The sequence below is a fragment of the Amphimedon queenslandica genome, unplaced genomic scaffold (genome assembly GCF_000090795.2).
Source record: "Amphimedon queenslandica unplaced genomic scaffold, v1.1 AMPQUscaffold_13352, whole genome shotgun sequence".
In the NCBI taxonomy this organism is placed as follows: domain Eukaryota; kingdom Metazoa; phylum Porifera; class Demospongiae; order Haplosclerida; family Niphatidae; genus Amphimedon; species Amphimedon queenslandica.
In genome coordinates, this window is record NW_003546412.1 from 56,265 (window position 1) to 64,542 (window position 8,278).

The window sequence follows — 8,278 nt, forward strand, 5'->3', positions numbered from 1 at the left end:
CCTCCAGACAGGGATGTATCCTACACTTATTCATACTTTTCCTGTGAATAATTTTCATAATTGTGACCATAATTGACAAAAGGTACCTTATGGCGGATAGAAAAATTGGTCTTTATAGCCTAAAAAATCCAACTTCCTGAGCTCCACTTATCATAAAATTACTCCAGAGGATGCAAAAAGTTAATATGTAGCTTATAGAAACAATTGTTGACTAACAGAGCACTCACAGGTTGATATTTTTCATTTTAAAGATGAATTTTAATATCCGCCATGAAGTACCTTTTGTCAATTATGGTCACAATTTATGATGATATTCACTGCAACACTGTGGAACAGAATTTTTCTAAACCACAAGTTTTGTGAATTTTTGCACTGTTTTTAATAGAAATCTTGCACTGTTTTCAAGTTTTTCCCACTTTGTAAGAGCAAGCAGTTAAAGCCTTTAAAGAAAGAAATTAAAACCTTAATCATTCTTTTCATTGCTCTGCAATTCTTTAGAGCTACTGGAGTTATGTACAGAAGTAGAATTGACAGGTTTGAACTCAGCAGTGCCTTGTAGCAAATGATAGTATACCTTAGCCATGGCGGCTTTAAAATTTTTTGATTTACGTATTCTAATCAACGTGATTACATATCATAAACATCTTTCACAGGAAAAACATAAATGAAGAATTTGCAAGCCCACTTAACCATTTAGCAACGAATGACGTTCATGTACATCAATAATATAAGAAGCTGTAGTATGTCATACATTTTATGTTTTTTTGGTTTTTTATTGATGGCGATATAACATTCTACTTTTTAACGTCTCATTTCATCTGTCTAAAATATAAAACATTGTGAAAGACTCAAAAAGCAATAGTAGAAAACTACATTAGCGCAACCCCAACAGGGCAGATATAGATTAATGAGTTTGGGTGTGCCTATGGAAGTACCATCTATGGCTAAACTAAGCAAAGTAACAAACAAGAATGAACCAAGTTCTTGAGTATTTTTCGTTAAACATAATTTTTAAAACTGAGGCTTATATCTGCCAGTTTACGCTGCTTGAGGCTTCAGATTAAAAATTTAATTTTACAATATAGAAGCTATTATACAGAAATAAGAAACAATAAGAATGGGATTGAATTGGGAAAAAGTAAGGAAACAAGTGGGTACTTGCAAACTGGTATGGTAAGAAATCCTACACCACTGCATGAAGACTGTTACCCAAAAACAGCAATTATCAACAGCAAACTATATGATAGCACTATATTATGATGGCTTTTTTTCATGCAGTGGTGTAGGATTTTTTACCATACCAGTTTGCAAATAACCCCTTGTTTCCTTACTTTTTCCCAATTTAATCTAATATTTTTATATTTTTAATATTTTTAATTTCTTAATTTTATTCCCTTTTATTCTTGTAGTAATTTACATTGTTATGATTCTGTCGTTAGGTTAATTATATTCGTCATGACCACATGTGCATAAATTAAAATTGAATCAAACCACAAACACACGCGGTATCTGCAGCTGTATTCTCCATCCATTTTGATCTCTGTCCTTGCTTCTAATAGGAACTACCTTCGTGGTCCTTGACCCATGCCCAGTGGAGTGATGCAATAGCCAAACTTGAGCATTTCTCTACTTTAAAAGACTATCTTTCGATAGATGAAAGAAGAAAAAGTCTAAAAAATTTTTTAGAAATTTGAATTTGCGCTAGTTCCCCAGAAATGCTCCCGCTACAATACAGTTCACTTTAAAGTTACTAGGAGAAATGTTTAGTGAAGGAGAGCTCATGTGAACCATTAATAAGGCTGTACAATGTAATATAAAACAGTTAGAAGTGTTTTAAAAGTATGAAAACGGCCGCTATCTTCCAAAATCCACCTGAATCCTACATGTAGGCTGTCACCTATAGAACTATTGGTTATGCCCATAAATGTACGTCATTATTCAGTTTATACTAATAATTAGTCTATGATTTATTATTGATCAGTGACTGTAAAATTTATAGCTGCAACAACACAAATAGGGGATAGTAATTATGATTAACGACAAGAAGTCTCATGAATGATTTGGTCTATGTCCATAGAAGATGGCATTTCTCTTTCAATGGATAACACAACCAAGTCTTATAACGGTTCCTCTCCCATCGTTGTTTAAAGTATGTTTTTTGTCTGCTTGATACAGAAAAAGAATGCTTGCATTTGGCACTGTTATCTGATATAGAGAGGGCCATATATACTGTGTCATACAGAATTTTATATGCTACAAGGCATGAGTGGAGATAAAGAGCCAAATCAATGGTTGTTGTGAGATTGGGTGACACATTGCAGTGTTGCCATGAGACTAAGGTTAAATCTGCTTCTAAAGTTGGGACATCTAGTCCATACAGTTCAGAAAACGGTTCTTCGTTCAGAAATGACAGAAAAACAGACGAAGACAACGAAAAACAAGTTCCTACTTCCTTCAAGATAATTGAATTCAACACTTAATTGCCTATCCATTTCTGTGAGAAATCATTCATTGCAGGTAGATACAGCTTTGTTTTGAACTGGCTTGATGATGGAAAAGGCTTTGTAAATCCAAAAGTGTCAGTGATATTACAGTCATGCAAGTGTTTGGGTCTGCTTTGCTTCCTAGAGCTCCTTAGATCAAGCTCAGTTGAGATATCATGCATAATTAGCTGTATCAGAGGCATATTTATATGTCTGATACGGGTACTGATCTGTCACATAGTGTTCAAGAATGAAATTGGTTGCTGATACTACCTCTGAGGCACAAAATAAGTCCATTTTAGAGGACTGAAGCTTGTCGGATAACTGTTTGGTACATTATAGACTGAAGTCAAAGAGTACAAGAGAGATTTTGAAGGGAAATGACATGACTTGAAATAGCAAACCTTTTGCTTCAATTGCTTTTGCTTCAGAGTGATCAGAAAAGGCACAAAAGCTAACAGTATGCAGTCATATACGGTATTTATTGCTGTTTATCTACAAGCTCATCTGGCTTCAGAAAGTTTCTGAAGCCCCAATGGGTGCCTCTTAGGGTAAATTTTTTTTGGATGTCAACAAGTACAATATCTGCCTTCGTAGATGTCATGAACACAACTAAGGCTTCCACTAGTGACAAAAACTGTAAGGCAGAGGAAACAGATCTACACGAGTCTACTAGAACAAGGTTCAAGACATGAGCGTAGCAGTATATATTCACAGCTTTTGAAGCAAAATCTTTGTACACTAGCATATCTCCCACTCATCACACTTGCTCCATCATAACCTTGGCTAACTATCTTTATGCAGTCTAAATGAATGTGATTGAGGATTTTTGTTGCCTAGGAAGCAATGCTTGTAGAATCCAGAGACATTGCTTTAATATATGCTAAGACATGTTCGCATCATTGACCATTTCACATTTCAACATAACTAAAGATACTGGACAAGGACCGGGATTGGAAACTCCCTACTCCATGCATTGCATATTGCTTTCCACGCTCCTTTTGTTTGATAATTTCGTATTCATGGATTGTCAGGTGGATTGACTGAGTTTTTTTTGTGGGATGCCTCAAATACTCTAAAAAATATTTCGAAGTAAATTTGACCTATAGTTTGGTCAATAGTAGCATCTTCTAATGGAATAGGCACTTTGATCGATTATTTTAGGCCAATATTTGGCATAATGCCAATATTTTTAATTTTTCAGTGGGTTTCGTTGTGGGATTGTTTCTCAGAGTTCCGTGGCATAGAGAATAAGAAGTCAATTTTAAACTTTAGATTGGAGGCAAAAGTAGTGGAATAGCTATATTTGGGATTTATATAGGTAGTTATTTTACCTATAACTGCTGTTAACCTGTACAAGAAAGCTCTGTTTTGATTTTAGACCAAATGTAAAAAGAAGGCCAAGGACACCACTTGTTTTTGTCTCCCAGTGACATTGCTACCTGCAAATGACCTCTCTTTTCTGGTGAAAAATTTTAATAAGAATTCAAATTTTCGTACTATATTTGTTGGAGGTAATGTTCGTATCCTATCCTTCTCAATTCACAAAGTTTGTGATGCAACTGATTTTGTTCTTCCAATTAGGCCAGACTTCGCTTGGTCACTTGCCGTTTTATCTTTTCTCATAACAGTATATAATAAATTCACATCAAGACTTGATAGTGTGTTAATGCTTTTTGAAATGTCTCATATTGATGGGCTAATGTGTTGCAAAGGCAATTCTAATGAAAAATTCTGCCTTTTAAAAAATTTATACCATGGTACTTTTAAGTCAAAAGATGGTGAGTTTAATTTGGATAGAATACAGTATTTTGTAATATTTCATGCAGGTTCTGTTGTTGCTATATTTGATAAGAAGCCTTGGACCCAACCAACTATAAGGCATACCAACTGTAAACTGTTGATAAGCAAGGACTCAAGTGCTGTGTTGTAATGAATGTCAAAGGTATAGGTAGGTTTTAGTGAGATAAATATGCAGCTTAATGATTTTTTTAAATAAAGTTACATTGTTCTCTCTGACAAGTAAATTTAAAAAGAAATTTAAAATTGAGCAATCTCAATAATACCAGATTATTATCTATTGCTGATAAAATAAACCATATTGATCAGTATCATATGGAGAACAAAGCACTGAGATCAAAGCTATCACATATTGAGACGCAATTAGAAGCTGCTGTAGAAAAAATGGTATAAAAGTTAATAAATGTTTTGAAATGAACTGTGCTGTTATTGAAGACCACTCAGTACCACAGCCTCAAATGGATTGTTTTATTGCCTTAATTCAAAAGATACAGTTGGAGATGTTAAAAAGAATTGGTGAGCCTAATACCTGATTAATTATATTTACATGTAGTTGTAGGTAATGCAAAAGAAGGTGTAATGTGGCATCCATTAAAGGTACGTTGGTGTATATACCTTGGCCACCAATCAACTAAGGCATATAAAACATTATGTCAGTCAGAATGCATTCATCTTCCTTCTTAGTGCACTCTAAGGGACTATTGACACTTGCAGAACCTGAATTTACCAACCTTGCTAGTGCAGCAAATCTTTCATCGTGTGACAAGCTAGTCATGATTCGTTTAGACAAGATTCATCTCAGAGAGAATCTAACGTATGACAAGCACTCTGGACAAATGATTGGTCTTGTAGACCTTGGTAGCATTAACAACCACCTACTTGCTATTGAATACTCTCTGAAATATGAAGTCTTTTTTAGTTTTAGCTAATTCCGTGATGTCTATAATGCTACAAGGCATATTCTTCAGTTTAAGCTTTCCTTATGTGCATTATCCATGTCTGCATATATCTGGTAAGCAATTATTTCAAGTATTTTGGGAAGCAGTGTACAGACTGGAAAGAATGGGATTGAAGGTTGGTATTTTGATGTGTTTCATCAAATTAGTCATAGTTACACATGTCTATCATTTGACATATTTTTGCAATCTTATGTTTTAGCATGTGCTTTTGATCGTGCATCGGTCAATCGTCATCTCATTGCCTTACATGACACATTTAGTAAAAGAAATCTATAAAGTTGTAAATATACATGCAACAAATAAGCAATTTCTATTCTTCTTCTCTGACCCACCTCACCTTATAAAGACTACCAGAAACTCATGGGCATCAAACTCTCGTAGTTTTTGGGTATGTGTATAATTCATTTAATGTGACAATAATTCTAAATTTACAGAAAAATTGCAAATCTATTTCCTGGCAGCATCTAAAAGATTTGTATAAAAGAGATCGTGGCAAATGAACTCGACCGGCTATGCTACCCCAGCTAAAATACAAACATTTCGATTTAACATCTTTTTCAAAGATACATGTAGATCTTGCTGCTGAAGTAAGTTGAACTTCGAATTTAATTTCTACACTTATACCTTAGGTTCTTAGTGAATCTCTTAGTAAAGCTTTGACTCTTACCTGTGGAGTACATGCTGAGGAGACAGCAAAAGTTACTCTTATTTTTGACAATTTTTTGACACATTAAATGGTCACTAACTTCACAAAAGGCACACATTCCCAAAAGCCTTTTTTTGCACCCTTACCGACATAAGGATGATGAAGATGAAGTGTAAGCAAAACACAATGTATCAGTAATATCAGTCTACATACCTCCTTCACTTTTTGAATACTCCTTTGTCCATTTGCCGGTTTAATTCATTTTAATACCGGCCACTAACTGATCTGGTCTAAGGGACTCTACCATAATGTCATCAAATACAAAATCAGGTGTAACTGATCTTAAAAGACTTAAACTCCAGGATCTTAAGCAAGTCGCTAAACAGCTTTCTGTTGAGACTAAAGGTAACAAGAATGACTTGGTACTGAGGTTGGAGAAATGTGATGAAACTGCTCTCTCTCGAGTTATTACTGCCCTGAAGGCCCCTTCTAATGTTTCTGATCTCCTGAATCAGAATAATCAACCACCTCAACCATCTCTCCCTTTATGTCCTATCTGTGAGAAGCGCTTCACCCATGGGACTGGTGAAGAGTCAATACAGTGTGAAGGGGAGTGTCAGGCCTGGCTTCACCGCTGTTGTGCTGGGCTCTCCAAGTTGGAGTATGACCACCTCTCCTGTTCTCCTGTTCCTTTCTGTTGTGCTAAATGCCGTTTGCTGAGAGCTGAGGAAAAGATTTCTACTCTCCAATCCCAAGTTGCAGAACTATTCAATAAACTTCACACTCAGTTACAGTCTGCTTCCTCCTCTGCCCTGCCCAATGATGCCAATGATCGCCCATCTGGAAGTTCATCTGCTTCTACCCAATCATCTCGTACACGGTTGTCATCATCTGGTGGTTCGTCTGCTTCTTCCCAATCATCTCGCACACGGCTGTCAATGAATCACTTCTCTAGAAAATTTAATCTAGTCTTTCATAATATTCCTGAATTGGTTGCTGGTACCTCCTTTACTGATCGATTGAAACATGACTTTGATGCTGTATCTGCTGCTATTGATACTTCTATTGCACCTAATATTCAGGATTGTGTTCGTCTTGGCCGTTTTAGGGACGGTGCTCGTAATCCAAGACCAGTCCTAGCTAAATTTTCTGACACTAGGTCGGTTCTTGCTGTTTTGGCTCAGCCTCCCCAATCTGGGGTAGTGGTGAAGCGTGATCTTTCTAAGGAGGATCGGCAGATCAGTTCAGTTTTACTGAAGGAGCGATACCGTTTGGTGTCTGAGAATAATGTTGTCAAGAGATCTGTTAAATTCCGGGGTAGTAAGCTATTTATCAATGGTAGGATACATGGTTCTGTTCGTTCTGGGGTTTTCATTCAGGCTCCTGCTAATACTCATAATACATCCACACCTTCTGAAGACAACCTTACAACTGGTAGTCTTTCTGATTCTGTGATTCCTGAAGATGAGCCTACACCCTCAACTTCTTCCGAGGAAGAGTCCACTCCTTCATCTGGTCAATCTTCACAATCAAGTGATGATTGACTATCCCTGCTCTACCTGAACTCCAGGAGTCTAACCAACAAGCTAGCTGCTTTTCATTCACTTGTTTACTCTACTCTTCCTTCCATTATTTCTGTATCTGAAACTTGGCTATCTAATCATATTTTTGATAATGAGGTCTTACCAACTGGGTATTCTATTTTTCGTGCTGACCGTCCCAGTAGAGGGGGTGGATCCCTTCTGGCTGTATCATCAAATATCCCTGTAAGCCTCATTTTTGCTCATTCGGATCCTGACATTGTCTCTATTAAGATTATCTCTCCTACTCCTATCATTTTATGTTCCATTTATATCCCTCCCAATGCCCCTGAATCATCCTATCTCTCTCTCTTATCTGATCTCTCTTCTCTCTTCACCTCTCATACTTGTCCAGTCATTGTGACGGGTGACTTTAATTGCCCTGATGTAGACTGGAAAGTGCTATCTTCCTCATCTTCCTTCTCTGTTAAATTATGTGATTTGCTATTTGATCTTGATCTTTCTCAGATGATTAATGTTCCTACTCATTCTAAAGGTCATATACTTGATCTTGTCATTACAAATAAGCCTGAATGCTTATCTAACATCTGTGTTGATAGTTCCCTTTTCAAGTCCTCTGACCACTTCCCTATTTCCTTTAGCTTTAATGCTCTGTTACCTAAAATACATACATCAACCTCAGACAAGTTTTACAACTTTTCCAAAGCCAATTATGAGGATATGTCTGAGTTTCTCTTAGACTGGGATTTCAGTGAATGTCTTGACTCATCTGACGTCAATGTAATCTGGTCTCATATCCAACTGGCTATTGATTCTGCTATCTCCAAATTTGTTCCTCTGTGTTCTACC